The 15,385-nt window shown below is 41.3% G+C and overlaps 1 pseudogene; it reads right to left on the reverse strand.

Moving 5' to 3' along the window:
* Positions 1-402: 402 nt before the first annotated feature.
* LOC110743098 lies at positions 403-14,168 on the reverse strand (annotated as a pseudogene).
* Positions 14,169-15,385: the final 1,217 nt, after the last annotated feature.

Here is a 15,385-nt window from a genome sequence, read left to right on the forward strand (position 1 = left end):
TACTGGGTCCGTTCTGAGTGGGGTTCAATGAGAAGACTCTCCAGCAAGTTAAGGCTGTGGTTCAAAAATGCCCAGCCTGGCCACTCCTGTGGTTCCAGCACTTTGGGATACCAAGGTGGGCACATATGCTTGAGTTCAGGAGTTTGAGACCAGCCTGGGTGACACAGCAAAACCACATCTCTACCAAAAAATATAAAAAACTAGCCGGGTGTGGTGGCACGCACCTGTAGTTCCAGCTACGTAGCGGGCTGAGATGGGAGGATCTCTTGAGCCTGGGAGGTGGAGATTGCAGTGAGCTGAGATTGCAACCACTGCACTCCAGCCTGGGTGACAGAGAGACACTCTGTCTCAAAAATAAAATAAAATGAAAATTAAATTAAATTAAAGTTTAAAAATCCCAAAATGTCCTGCCAGTTGGGCCTTATGACTTAGCAGATCTGGTGTCTGTGGCACACAGAGATGCTGCAGGAAGCCTCTGATAAGACCCAATAGAACAATCATAGCCCAGACCCTCACAGTTTCAGGGTAAGGACATGCTCTCTTCTCCTGACATCTCTGCTCTCTTTGAAAAACAGCTCCTTGCTTACTTCTGGGTCCTGGTAAAGATTGAATGAATGTCTTATTATGGGATACTAATTAGCCCCGTGTCCCAAATTACCCATCATGAATTAGATGTTATTTGACATACAGAATCATACAATCGGACATGTGCAGCAGCATTGAAATATTAAGTGGAAGTGAGACACTCAAGACCAGGCCAAGGAGCTCTGGAAGGCACAAATAATTGCATGATAACTCAGACTCCCATTGTACCTGAGCTAATGTGTTGCTACCTCTCATTCAACTTACACTAAAGGCCACTTGGGTATTCTTTCTGTTTTTTCTTTTTAAGGTAAAATGGTTGTTTTATTCATTGAACTTAAACCAGCAAAGCTAGTAAAGTGTCTGCATGATGTAGCAAATACAAGATCTCTTTCTACAAATATTAGCATAATCAGTAAATTAGGGGCTAGAGTAAAACAGAGCCAAAAGGGGCTGAGGAAATCAATAAAGTATGTTACAGCTTAACCCTTCACCTCAATCATTGAGTTTTTAAAAAAAATAAGTAAAGCTTCCCTATCCCAGAAAATGGGAATATACCTTCATTACACCAATTTGTACTTTTATTTCCTATTCTTGAGGTTAGAGTCTAAATCCTAAAGATATCCAAACCAGTATTAGATCTACTTCGCTATAGTCAGAGATAGCTTCTATCCTGTTGCCCTTAGCAGTCAAGGTCATTAAAATGTCTTTTCTCCAGAAACATCCAATAGGAAAAAAGAAAGAAACCTCTCTGATTAGGCTCCAACCATACCCTACCCTCGACCAAATCGACTGGATAGGCATAATGGAAACCAGAGCACATGGTTTCCAAACCAGAAAAATCCTATGGGCAAGGGGAGGAGAGGAGAGGAAGGATTCAGCCTGAATGAAATTGAGTAATATCAATTTCACTCGTCTTCACCCATCTTCAGGCTGCATGTTTGCGGAGTAGTTTAGGAATAAATCCATGGTTTGTGGAGCACTAGAAAACCTAGCGGTCTGCTGTGTTACATTATGGCTTTCCCCAGTAGTTTCCAAGGCAGGCACCAAGTCACTGGCAGGAGAATTTTGCTGGAACCGCATGCAGTACTGCAGAGATTCCTCTCCACAGTTATGAAAGGGATTTTTCCAGGCCTGATTGTTCCAAGATTGGGTGCACCAGGTCTCAGTGTTCCAGGAGTGGTTGCTTTAGGACTGGATTCCAGGTCTGGTAGCTCCATGTTGAATTGCTCCAGATTTGGTTGCTCCACATTGGAAGATTCTCAGTTGTGTTCACCAGTCATCAGTAGGAAGAGTAGAGGCAGGTAGGTGCTGAGGCCTTCTGAGTCACACCATTGCTACCCTTTGGCTGGTTGTTTTCCTGACACCTCTTAGATTTCATTTTCTGGTTCTGGAACCAGGTCTTAACCTGTTAGTAGCTAAGGTTCTAGATATTGGAAAGTTCTTGCATCTACTGGAGGTTGAGCTATTTCTGTCTCTGAAATCTATCACTGAATACACACAGCTGGGTGGAGGAGCACACAGTTCTGGTCTTCCTTTTCTTGACTGGGACCTTGTCTTCCTTTTTTGTGGTGCTTTTCACTGCAGAAGTGGGTTGTTTGCCTTTGGGACTAGTGGAAGAATCAGGGCTGTCCAGTCTCTGTGTGAGGCATCTCAGCAGAAGACGTTCGCAAGGATGGGTAGTCTTCTTCAGGCCCACAAGTCACAGGCGTTGGTGGAGTCTTTACAGTCAGATGCTTCGGAGCAAGGCAGGATTTGGGGACAAGCTGGATCCACACTCAGGTTATTATTGGGAAAGAGGAGGAAAAAATTTAAGAGCTGGACTATAAAAAAAAAGTCTAAGGCTTTAAGACTTTTTTTTTCTGGAAGATCTGAGAGAAATATGACCTCCAGAAGTAAAAGTTTCAAAAAGTTGGGATGAAGCGAGTTGCCTCCAAAATAATAGGAGGCAATTAGCTCAGTCTGGCTGGGTATTCCTTATGAACAGTTAACAGAGGAAAAAAAGCTGCATGCCTGGTTATGTATGGGCCTTTTTGGTGTGCAGGCACCAGCAGATGCAGATGACTGTTGTATTTCAGCCTCACTTACAGATGGCCAAGGAAGTGTAGTAAAGGGAAATTTTCCCAAAGGATAAAACTTCAGGTGGCACAGTTAGTTATTCACTTTGCATGGAAAAGGAAATGGCCTGATGTACAGATCAGTGCTAATTTTTGGGTAGTGGCTAATGTACTGGCCCACTTTTCAGAGAAAGAATGAGACTGGAAGAGCAGGAGCAAAGAAATCTGGGGGAGAGGTATGTCGATTGAATGGGCACAGAGTGTGTTTTTTGATCCCTGTGAATGCTCATCAAAGGTCAAGCACTGCAGAAGAGTTTCCCAGTAATCAGATGGACAAGACAATCCCCACCATGCATGTCAGTTAGCTTGTCTCTCCAGTTATTCTGGTGCTTGCCCAGTGGGAAAGGGTACCATGCAACCATGGCAGCAGGGATGGAGGCCATGGACTTCCCCTCACTCAGGTGATCTGGCCACCATAGCTTGAGTGGTTAACCTACCAATAGCAGAGGCCAAAGGTGATCTTGTAATGTTGCATTATTCCCTGAAGGGATCACCCAGGCACCTGTGTCAGGTTGATTACATCAGAATCCTCTTGTCACGGAGGGGGCATCAATTTGTTCTTAATGAATAAATACATATTCAGATTATGGATTTACTTTCCATTCCCATGATGCTTCTTCCAGCATTTGTTGACTTAAAGGTTTATCTTTTTTTAAATTTTTAAATTTTTTTTATTATACTTTAAGTTCTAGGGTACATGTGCATAACGTGCAGGTTTGTTACATATGTATACTTGTGCCATGTTGGTGTGCTGCACCCATCAACTCGTCAGCACCCATCAACTCGTCATTTACATCAGGTATAACTCCCAATGCAATCCCTCCCCCCTCCCCGCTCCCCGTGATAGGCTCCGGTGTGTGATGTAAGTTTTAAATTTGGGAAATGTGAGTCCTCCAACTTTGTTTTACTTTTTAGGAATTATTACTATTATTTTTTGGCTATTTCTGGTTCTTTTTATTTCTACATGAATTTTAGGATCAGCTTGTCCAGTTTTGCAAAAAAGGCAGTTGGAATTTTGATAGAAATTGCATTGAATTTATAAATGTTCCTGCTATTTTAAACAAAGAGCAATGTAGTGGCTAAAGTTTAATGGTTTTGGAATATGACTGAATGACATTACCCTACAGTGGTATGTAGCTGATGGGATTGTGTATGTTCCCTGTGTTGGGGATACAAATTTCTCATCTAAATAAAGGATAAAAGCAGATGCTAAGAAGTAACCAGGTATATTTTCTACTTTTCACTCTATATGCATGCTGCACCTTTCTCCATCCTGCTCTGGGCCCCAGGAGGCTGACCTTTGCGGACTGCATCAGCCAAGCCCCCTTGCCCTCCAGCTTTTGGTTGGATTCAACCAATAGGAGGCACCAGGAAGAGATTGGAAAGTAGGAAGAAAGAGAGGTTAGAATATTCCACAAGTTCCCTCTCTGCTGAGGTGAAGGTTGGCAGTGGCTGTGTTTTTCTCTCAGCAGCACCATCCCTATTGGGTCACCCTGTCCTGCAGCAAAAGATCTCTCTGGGTTCTGGTAAACAGTCCAGATTTAAATACTTAAAATTTCAGGTGTAAGGATGCTATGGCTTCCTATAGCTAGCCCTGGGGTGCATCATCATCCTTTATTGGTTTCTCCTAACCTTGCCAAAATCTTCATAAATGGTCTGTGATTAAACTCCCTTTAATCAGCTGTTTCTAGTGTGCCATCTGCTTCCTATCATCCGGGATAGTACAAAATGGAAAGATCTGTAAGATATATTAAGTCAAAGAGGCAATATGCAGGGCAGCGTAATATGAAGCCTGTAATACTCTATTTGTAAGAGAAGGAGTAAGGAGAATATATCCTATTTTCTTAAATACTGTATTAGTTTGGAATTAGGTTTAGCATTAAATGATAATATCCAAAAAGAACAGTGGCTTTTAAAAGATTGAAGTAGCTTTCTTTCTTTCTTTCTTTCTTTCTTTCTTTCTTTCTTTCTTTCTTCTTTCTCTCTCTTTTCTTTCTTTCTTTCTCTCTCTCTCTCTTTCTTTTCTTTCTCTTTCTTTCTTTCTCTCTCTCTCTCTCTCTCCCTCTCTCTCTCTTCCTTCCTTCCTTCCTTCCTTTCTTTTTCAGGATCTTGCTCTGTTGCTCAGGCTGGAGTGCAGTGGTATCATCTAGCTCACTGCAACGTCTGCCTCCTGGGCTCAAGTGATCCTCTCACCTCATCCTCCTGAGTAGCTGGGAGTACAGGCAAGTGCCACCATACCTGGCTAATTTTTGTATTTTTTTGTAGAGACGGGGTCTCATCATATTGCCCAGGCTGCTCTGGAACTCCTGAGCTCAAGTGATCTGCCCACTTTGGCCTCCTAAAGTGCTGGGATTACAGGCTATTTCTCTCTGTAAATGTCCAGGGCTGGCAGTCCAAGGCTGAGGGCAAGTGCTGTGCTCCATAACACACTCAAGGATTCAGTTTCTTTCTAGTTCACCAGCCCTCCATCCTTAGGGCATGTTCTTGTCCTCCAATCTAATGTTACATCCACTTCCCAGGCAGCAGGATGGAATGGAGAAGAAGGGGCAAAGGGCATATCCCAAGGAAGGTTCCTGGAAGTTGCCTCATAGCCTGTTTGTCTATATCCCATCTGGTCACATCTAGCTATAAGGGAGCCTGGGGAACATAGTTTTAATTCCTGGCAGCCAGGTGTCCAACTAAAAATTCTAATACTATTTAAGAAGAGAAGAATGAAAATTGGAAGTAATTAACAGTCTTTGTCACATATGTGCATTTAAAAGTAACTTGAGAAGAATATCAGGAAACTGTTAGCAGTGGTTATCTGGGGAGGGGAGAGGAGGTGGCAGGTGAGAACAAGACAGATGAGGAATAACAGTTGCAGAGAAAGTCTTCACTGTATCTCTTGCTACATATTTTAACTATGAGCCATGTATAGGTATTACCTATTTCTAAGATTTATTTAAAATTCCTTCCTAAAGATATGTAAATAAGAGAAAATAAAGAAAAAATTATTCCAGCCAGTCTAAACTTTGGTAAGAACAAAAGGGGCCATGGAGTTCAGTGAGCTAATGGCCCCCAACTGTAGGGCCATTAATGACCTAATCAGAGGAAGAAGGTATAACCAGGGTGTATTAGTTTTCTATTGCTGTGTAACAAATACCACAAACTTAGCAGCTCAAAATAACACAAATTTATTATCTCACAGTTCTTGTGTTGAGAGTTTGGTTTTAACTGGGCCCTCTACTCAGGGTCTCATGAGGCTTAAATTAAGATGTTGTATAGCTGTGCCATCATCCTCAGGAGGTTCAGCTAGGGAAAGAGCCACTTCCAAGCTCCCTCAGATTGTTGGCAGAATACATTTCCTTGTTGTCAGCTGTAGTTTGGGGACACTCCCCACTGCTAAAGACTGCTCTCAGGTCCTCGCCACATGGTTCCTCCGTTTCAGCAACACGCCTTTGTCAAATTTTGCCCATACTTTAAATCTCTGTTTTTCCTTCTGTGACCAGCCAAAGAAAACTCACTGCTCTTAGGTGGCTAATATGATTAAGATAGGTACACATAAATAGTCTCCCTTTCTTAAAATTAACTGTGCCCATAACGATCAATGGAATAGAATAGACAGTTCAGAAACAAACCCTCGCATATGCAGCCAAATGATCTTCAACAGGGGTGCCAAGACCACTCGTGGGAGAAAGGACAGTCTCTTCAACAAATGGTACTGGGAAAACTGGATATCCACATGTAAAAGAATAAAGTTGGATGCTTATCTTGCAGCATATACAAAAAATTACCTCAAAACAGATTAAAAATCTAAATGTAAGGCCCAAAACTATAGAACTCCTGGAAGAAAGCATAGAGGAAAAATTTCATGACATTGGATTTGGCAGTGATTTCTTGGGCATGACATCAAAAGCACTGACAACAAAAGCATACACAGACAAATAGGAATACATCAAGCTTAAAAACTTCTTTGTATCAACAGACACAACAGAATGAAAAGACAATGCATGGAATGGGAGAGAATATTAGCTAATCATATATCTGTAAAGGGTTAATATCCAGAATATATAAAGAACTTCTAACACCCAACAACATAAAAAACGAACCAAATAAAAAATGGGCAAAGAACTTGAATAGGTATTTCTCCAAAGATGATATACAACTGGTCAACAAGCATATGAAAAGATGCTCAACACTGCTAATTAGTAGAGAAATGCAAACTCAAAACCACAATGAGACATCACCTCACACTCATTAGGATGGCTACTATTTTAAAAGAAGCACGCAAGTAACAAATGTTAGCAAGGATGTGGACAAATTGGAACCCTTGTGCACTGTTAGTGGGACTGTAAAATGGTGCAACTGCTCTAGAAGATAGTGTGACAGTTCCTCAAAAAATTACAGATAGGGCTGGGTGTGGTTGCTCACGCCTGTAATTCCAGCACTTTGGGAAGCCGAGGCGGGCGGATCACCTGAGATCGGGAGTTTCAGATCAGCCTGACCAACATGGAGAAACCCCGTCTCTACTAAAAATACAGAATTAGTCAGGTGTGGTGGTGCGTACCTGTAATCCCAGCTACTCGGGAGGCTGAGGCAGAAGAATCGCTTAAACCTGGGAGGCAGAGGTTGCAGTGAGCTGAGATTGTGCCACTGCACTCCAGCCTGGGCAACAAGAGCGAGACTTCATCTCAAAAAAAAAAAAAAAAAATTACAGCTATAACTACCATATGATCCACCAATCCTACTTCTGGGTATATATCCAAAAGATTGAAAGCACAGTCTCAAAGAGATATTTGCACACCCATCCCTGTTCACAGCAGCATTGTTCACAATATCCAAGAGGTGGAAGCAACCCAAATATCTATTGATGGAAAAATGGATAAATATAATTTTGTAAATACATATAATAAGTCTTAAAAGGGAAGGAAATTTTATCACATGCTACAACATCATGAACCTTAAGAACATTATTCTAAGAGAAATAAGCCAGTCACAAAAAGATAAACACTTATATGAGGTATTGAAAGTATTCAAATTCATAAAAACAGAAAGTAGAATGGTGGTTGCCAGGGGCTGGGGGATAGAGGCATGAAAAGTTGTTGTTTAAATGGGAATAAAGTTTCAGTGTTGCAAGGTGAAAAAGTTCTGGAGATCTGTGGCACAACAATGTGTATATACTTAACACTACTGAACTGCACACTCTAAACTGGTTAAGATGGGGAATATTTTTTTTTAACCAAATTAAAACAGAAAGTCAACTGCCATATCACAGAAGCTAATCCGAGGAGTACCATCTCATTATGTTCTTGGGTTCTACCCACCCACACTCCAAGGGGAGGGGATTATAAAGGGTGAGTGTCATTTCAGTGTCATCTTAGAATTCCGCCTACCACAGAGGGGTACTAAAAACCACTTTTTGGGGGGACATTTCTTACCCAGATTTTCACTTCCTAGCTCTAAGTTCTAGAGGTTCTGGATTCTATTTTAAGAGAGACAGGATTTCCTTTTATGAAATTATATTCAGTGCTGCCTGTGTGAATACCATTCCTGTTAGTGGGATTTTATTTTCTGGAGTGGAATGACCTCTCATTCATGTTGTGTTCTTCATGTTAGATTGACCGGCTTGTGGAAGCTCTGGTTTCATCTGGTTGAGATGATCACCAAAGCCTATGCAGGAAAACCTTATTTTTAGTCAAGAAATATTTCTTTTTTTTTTTTCTTTTTTTTTTTGAGATGGAGTCTCGGTCTGTCGCCCAGGCTGGAGTGCATGCAGTGTCACAATCTTGGCTCACTGCAACCTCTGCCTCCCGGGTTCAAATGATTCTCCTGCCTCAGCCTCCCGAGTAACTGGGACTACAGGTGCCCGCCACCATGCCGACTAATTTTTTGTATTTTTAGTAGACACAGGGTTTCACCATGTTGGCCAGCATGGTCTTAATCTCTTGACCTCGTGATCCACCAGCCTCGACCTCCCAAAGTGCTGGGATTACAGGCGTGAGCCACCACGCCCGGCTGAAATATTTCTTAAGAGTTAATCATTTGAACACACATAGGAAATTGGGAGGGGTAAGGACTTGAAATCATTGTTGCTAGCATTTTTAACTTTGTCCCAGATCTTAATGATTAAACAATGCCCATGGGAAATTTGAATGTAAATAACATGGGGCCAGGCCCAGCACGGCGGCTCACACCTGTAATCCCAGCACTTTGAGAGGATGAGGCCGGCGGATCACCTGAGGTCAGGAGTTCCACTTCTTTAAACCATTTGTTGAAGAGACTGTCCTTTCTCCCACTGAGTGGTCTTGGCACCCCTGTTGAAGATCATTTGGCTGCATATGTGAGGGTTTGTTTCTGAGCTGTCTACTATTCCATTGATCTTTATGGGCACAGTTAACTTTAAGAAAGGAAGACTATTTATGTGTACCTGTCTTAATCATATTAGTCACTTAAGAGCAGTGAGAAATATTTCAAGAGACAAGAAATATTTTTCTCTTCTCCATTTATTTACTCATTCAATCATTTGCTTATATTAGTATGGTCTCATGGATACTTATTTTTAACTTTGAGTTATAATCTAACATTATATGATTTATTTTGTTGTCAAATTGTTCTAGCTTTGGCCATTGGGAGCTCCTTCAGGTTGATTCCTTGTCCTTTTAAGGCAATATTCTATTTTTTTTTTTTTTTTTTTTTTTTTAGTTAGAGTCTCAGTCTGTTGCCCAGGCTGGAGTGCAGTGGCACGATCTCGGCTCACTGCAACCTCTGCCTCCTGGGTTCAAGCGATTCTCCTGCCTTAGCCTCCTGAGTAGGTGGGACTGCAGGCACATGCCACCACACCTGGCTAATTTTTTGTATTTTTAGTAGAGACGAGACTTCACTGTGTTAGGCAGGATGGTCTCGATCTCCTGACCTCATGATCAACCCACCTTGACCTCCCAAAGTGCTGGGATTACAGGCGTGAGCCACCTAGCCCAGCCAAAGCAATATTCTTAAACAGTTACAAGCTTGAGAGGATTGTGAATACAGTTTTTATGGAGCAAAGATATACAAATGAAGCCATTAACAGATGGTTTGCAGAAAGAATTTAATCACAGTATATAAAGCCTAATTTACCTGCAAGAGAAGTGATAATAAACCTAGCAATTAAAACTTAATTTATAGCATCTAATACTCTAAAATCAAAGGAACAACCTTGTATATATCACATACATATGTGTGTATATACATATATATATTTGTATATATAACTTCTGTCTAGAGAGAGAAAATCCCTCTATACCTTCTTCATCTTAGTTAGAACATGAACTTTAGTTTAAGGAGCATGCAAGCTGCCCGTGGTTTCTCCCATCTCAACTTTTCATTTCCAGCATCCCCATTTTTAGAAGTCAAATGACTGACATTGTTCTTATGGGAAGGAAGATTAGTGTAGCCCCTTTAATAATCTGAACCATTAACCTGTTAGGTGACTTCAAATTTCATTCAGCTTAATATTCCCAAAATATCTCAAGAAATCTGAAGGGCCATTTTTCTCAGCTAGCGAAAGTCCAGAGAGACTGTATCTTGGCTGTTTGCCTGGCCAGCCAGAGAATGCCAGAGGAGAGTACCTGAGCTAATGCCTCCTCTCCAAGCAAGATGCTTTCAATTTCTCAGGAACACTCAGTGATTTGTTGCTGAGAGCATAACCCAGTTTCAAAGCTCTTCTTGCCCAGGCACCACTTGAGTGTTTTCAAGCAGTCCATTGCTTGGTATCCTGGATTGTCAGCTACTGCCTGTCTCATTTCCGACCTGTCTGTTCACACTGAGAAATGGAAATACATGAATGAAGTGCCTTAATGGATCACAATCATGGGGCTACTGATATGAGCTTTACCTGGCAGAATGGTCTGCCTATATATAATAAAGAGCCAGACTGTGTGGTCTGTGGACGTGGACATCACAGGATAAATTGTCTTCCACTCCAAACTCACTTCTTCTTTGGCTTAACCTGAGGACTCCCAGAGCAACCTCCAAACTCCAGGGACATTGTCTAAATTGACCAACACCTTAAATGGCTTCTTCCCTGCTTGTGCCAAGTCTACATGTATATGACAAGAAAGCAATGATTCATTCAGATCAGCTTCAGAAATGTTTCTAAAATCGTTTCTTCTCAAACACTTTGAATGTACTATCTGATTTCTGTCCTATCGATTTTGTATTTAGATTTTTCCCCCTGCTTTCTGGCTGTCAGTTGATAGCCCAGCAGGTTTTGGGATTCGACTTCTCCCTAAAAGCTCAGACTGGCACCTGAAGCGTTCAGGTGTGGGCTGGTCTGGGAGGGAGGCCTGAGAATTCTGATTTTTGTTTCTGATAAATTGCTTTCTGGAGGCACTTGCATTCTTTCTGTTCCTAGTCCTGTCTGGGGTGGAAGACAATTCTCCATGGCATTCCTACATGTTTTGGACTATCTGTTCAAAGATGTTCACAAAGCAAAAGGCCTTGGAAGCTGGAGATAACAAAGTGTAGAAATGTCTCCCTCCTCAGAGACATTCCAGGATAGTAAATCCTCCTCCTCTCCTGGGAGAGAATTGCTTAGATTCCGCAGTAAATATGTCTTCCTCTCTCTCCGGAGGGGAGGAGGGGCAGGTCACCGGCGGCCCTACATAAATCAGTTGTTCCTCATTTGGGGAGTTCTCTCCTGTGCTATACTCCAGTACCTGCCCCAGGTAATATCTGGTCTTCACTGTGACACCCCATGGGGATTAGGGCTTTGGGAACGGATACATGATATACCTCTGGCTGCTGGTTTTGTTATGATGAGTAAATAGTCTTTGTCTCTGATCCAAAGCTCTTCCGTTCTGTCAGTATATGTATATAAAGCTGCATGTGGCAGGCTCACCTGTAAACTTGCAAATAGGGTAACATCCCCAACCCTTCAGTTTCTGACTTAATAGCTTTTTTCAGTATTCTGATGAGACTTCAAATTCTGGAATAAGGGAATGCAGCAACAAATGAAATCCCAAATTCTGGAAAAAAATAAAACTCAGGTCTCATTCCAGATTCTTAAAATATGAGTGTTGGCATGTGGGAAGACTTACTCTCTAGATTAAAAGGCCATTTATGTTTCTCATCATCTGTAATAAGAAAGAGCCTTTATGGGGACTAACATCCCAGAAATAAATATGGTGGATGAGAACAACAAAAAGAGATTTCCATTCAAAGCATGGAGGAAAGCAGGTTTTTTTTTTTTTTTTTTTTGGTCACAGAAATGAGTTAAACACAACATTAAAATTTGAGGAATATTGCTTAGAGGGTTTTGTGAAGCTGAGTTCAGTAAGCCAATTAGCAAAAACAAAATAAGGACATATTTTCTAATGTGCAAGTATGTGGACATATTTTCTAATGTGCTATCTGATTTCAAAATATTTCAAAATATTCAAAATATTCACATACTTTCTAATGACACACATTTTCTAAAATATGTTCAATTAATTAAGATACAGTATACAAGCTATAGAGATATTTTGTTTTCCTTGAAATGAAAGAATACCAAAGTCTCTGGAGAGAGTGAGAGTCTTTTTCTTCATAGAAAGGTTTTGAACACCACCAAATGAGGGCTGGGCTCCTTGCAGCTTCTTAAGCATTCACACGTTTTTGTAACCTACCTTCTTTGCAAAATAAATTAGAGCTTCCATTTTCCCCTGAAGCCTTGAACTTTTTGGGCCCCAAATAAACAGCACAATATTAAGTGATAATTGATCACACGTATTTTTTAAAGCAAGCTATCCACTTGGATTTATTACTAGATTTAGGGAGAGAACAAAGGCATATTTAGTAGGTTATAGGATCAGTAGCTCAGAGCTTCAAAAAGGATGTTTTAAATCAACACAACTGATATGGTTTAGATGTTTGTCTCCTCCAAATCTCATGTTGAAGTGTTATCCCCAGTGTTGGAGGTGGGGCATGGTACAGGGTGTTTGGATCATGGGGGCGGATCCTTCATGAATGGCTTAGCACCATCCCCTTGGTGATGAGTGAATCCTTGCTCTGAGTTCATGAGACATCTGACATTTAAAAAGAACTCGGCACCTGCCTCCTCACTCTCTCTTGCTCCATCTCTCTCCATGTGATGTTTCTCTCCACGTGATGTGCTGGCTTCCCCTTCACCTTCCATCATGATTGGAAGCTTCCTGAGGCCCTCACCAGAAGCAGATGCCGGTATCATGCTTTCTGTACAGCCTGCAGAACCATGAGCCAAAAATAAAATCTCTTTTCTGTACAAATTACCCAGCCTCAGGTATTTCTTTATAGCAATACAAGAATGGACTAACACAACAACCCACCACCGTGTTAGGATATTTTTGGTGTAGTCACTAGAAGTATGCATCTTGCATGCAACACAAATAAACGTGGAAGTGACCTTAAAGATTACATAGAGGAACCAGAATATCAGTGGCTTTGCAGGAGTCCACAGCTAGTTTAATAGCATGGCCAAGAATGGAAGAGTATGTGCCTTCTACACTATGCAATGTTGCTGCATTTTTACCCACTCACATAAACGAGTAGATGAAATAGTCAGGTGGATACCAGCACTTACCTCTGGAGAGTTTACAAAGTAGTTTCAGAATTAATTTTTTCTTTGGTTGTCATGATCCTCATGATGGCACGCCCAAGCTGACTGTTTTCTGTACCTGACATCTCATGATGCTATGGCTAGAAGCATGGACTTTGGTGTCAATTAGACCTGGATTTGAATCCTGGTTCTGCCACATATTAGCTTGTGACCTTGGGTGAGATATTTTACCTCTCTGAGTCCTCAGTGTTCTTGTCTGTAAAAGGCACATAATAAGAATCTTGTTTATAATGAGTAAATAAGATGATATACACAAAGGCCTTAACATAGTGCATGGCATGCAATAGGCATGAAATGAGTGATTACTTTTCTTACAATGATCAGACAGTTAACAATAGACCAGGAACATTCTTCATATTCAACCTGCTTTTGGTATACACCAAAATATGTGTTCTCTTCTCTTGATCAGTCTGTTGTTTCACTGTGTTCCACTTTGTGCTTCTCCCTATCTCCAGAAACCTATTTTATGCTCAATCTTGTCTCTTCGACTTTACGCTAATTTTTCTCTCACTCTGAACAGCAAGAATAAAGTTAGCTCTTCCTTTGTCCCATCTCAAGTCTTTCTCCTCCATGAATTTTCTTCATATTCTATAGTTCCCAAGGATTATTCCCTTCCTGAACTACTGACTTAACTCTTGCATCTATCAGCCAATTCACTGATTGCTCTAAACCCTCACGTATGCTTGTTCAGTCTCCCCAAATAGTACAAAACTCTCTGTAAGAGTCTATTCCTTTGTTGGACTGTCTTAGCTTCTGTCATAGTAGAGTGCTGAAGCTATAAAAGAGGATCAGTAAATAATTTATACATGGCTTGATGGATCAGGCTCACCAGTGATATAAGCCAAGTTCAAGAGCAATTCAGGATTATAGGGATCCATAATCTCCAAACTAAAATTCAGGATATGTGATTTGGACAAGTACAAGCTGACTCAGGGAAACCTGGAGCAGAAGATTTGAAATTGGAACTATCCCAGAAAACGTAGGCGATCTCTTCATGGTTCAGCTAGAGAACAGACATCAACATAGGAAGTTATTTTTCTCAGTGATTTTTCTTAGTATGCATAACATTTTAAAAACTCTAGTTCATAAATCCTTTGTGACCAATGAAAACCTGATAACCCCCTCTTGATGCTTTAAAAAATTGTTTTGTGAAGAATTGGGGCAATAACACTGGTCAGGGATAAATATATTAGTTGACTACTGCTGTGTAAAAAATCACCTCGAAATTAAGCAGCTTAAAACAACATTTATTATCTTACAGTTTCTGTGGGTCAGAAATCTGGAGCAGCTTATCTTGGTGCTTTGGTTTAGGCTATCTTATGAGGTTGCCCTCAAGGTGTCAACAGAGCTGCAGCCATCTCCAAGGTCAACTGGAAATGAGTCCATTTCCAATTCACACTCATGGCTGTTGGCAGGAGGCTTCCCACAGATCCTTGCCTTGTGGGCCTCTCCATAGGGCAGCTCATAGCATGGACACCTGCCTCATCAGAGCAAGAAGTGAGCAGAGCAGAGACAGGGGCTGGTGAGGGAGCATCAGCAAACAGAAGTCACAGTGGTTTATGACTTAATCTCAGAAGTGACATCTCATCGCTTTTTTTGTATTCTATTTATTAGAAGTACCTCACTAGGTCGGGCACGGTGACTCATGCTTGTAATCCCAGCACTTTGGGAGGCCAGACAGGAAGATCACCTGAGGTCAGGAGTTTGAGACCAGTCTGGCCAACATGGTGAAACCCTGCCTCTACTAAAAATAAAAAAAAAATTATCCCAGCAGGTGGCACACACCTGTAATCTCAGCTACTCAAAAGGCCAAGGCATGAGAATTGCTTGAACCTGGAAGGCAGAGGTTGCAATGAGCCAAGATGGTGCTGCTGCCCTCTAGCCTGGGCGACAGAGTGAGATTATGTCACAAACAAACAAAACAGAAACAGCAAAAGAAGTACTTCATCAGATTCAGCCCACTCTCAAGGGGAGAGGATTATACAAGGCCATGAATACCATGAAGTATAGATCATTGGTATCCATGTGAGAAGTTGCCTAACACAACAGGAGACAAAGGTAAAGAATAAGTGTTGCAAACCTCGAAATTTTGACA

The sequence above is a fragment of the Papio anubis genome, chromosome 6 (genome assembly GCF_008728515.1).
Source record: "Papio anubis isolate 15944 chromosome 6, Panubis1.0, whole genome shotgun sequence".
NCBI classification, from domain to species: domain Eukaryota; kingdom Metazoa; phylum Chordata; class Mammalia; order Primates; family Cercopithecidae; genus Papio; species Papio anubis.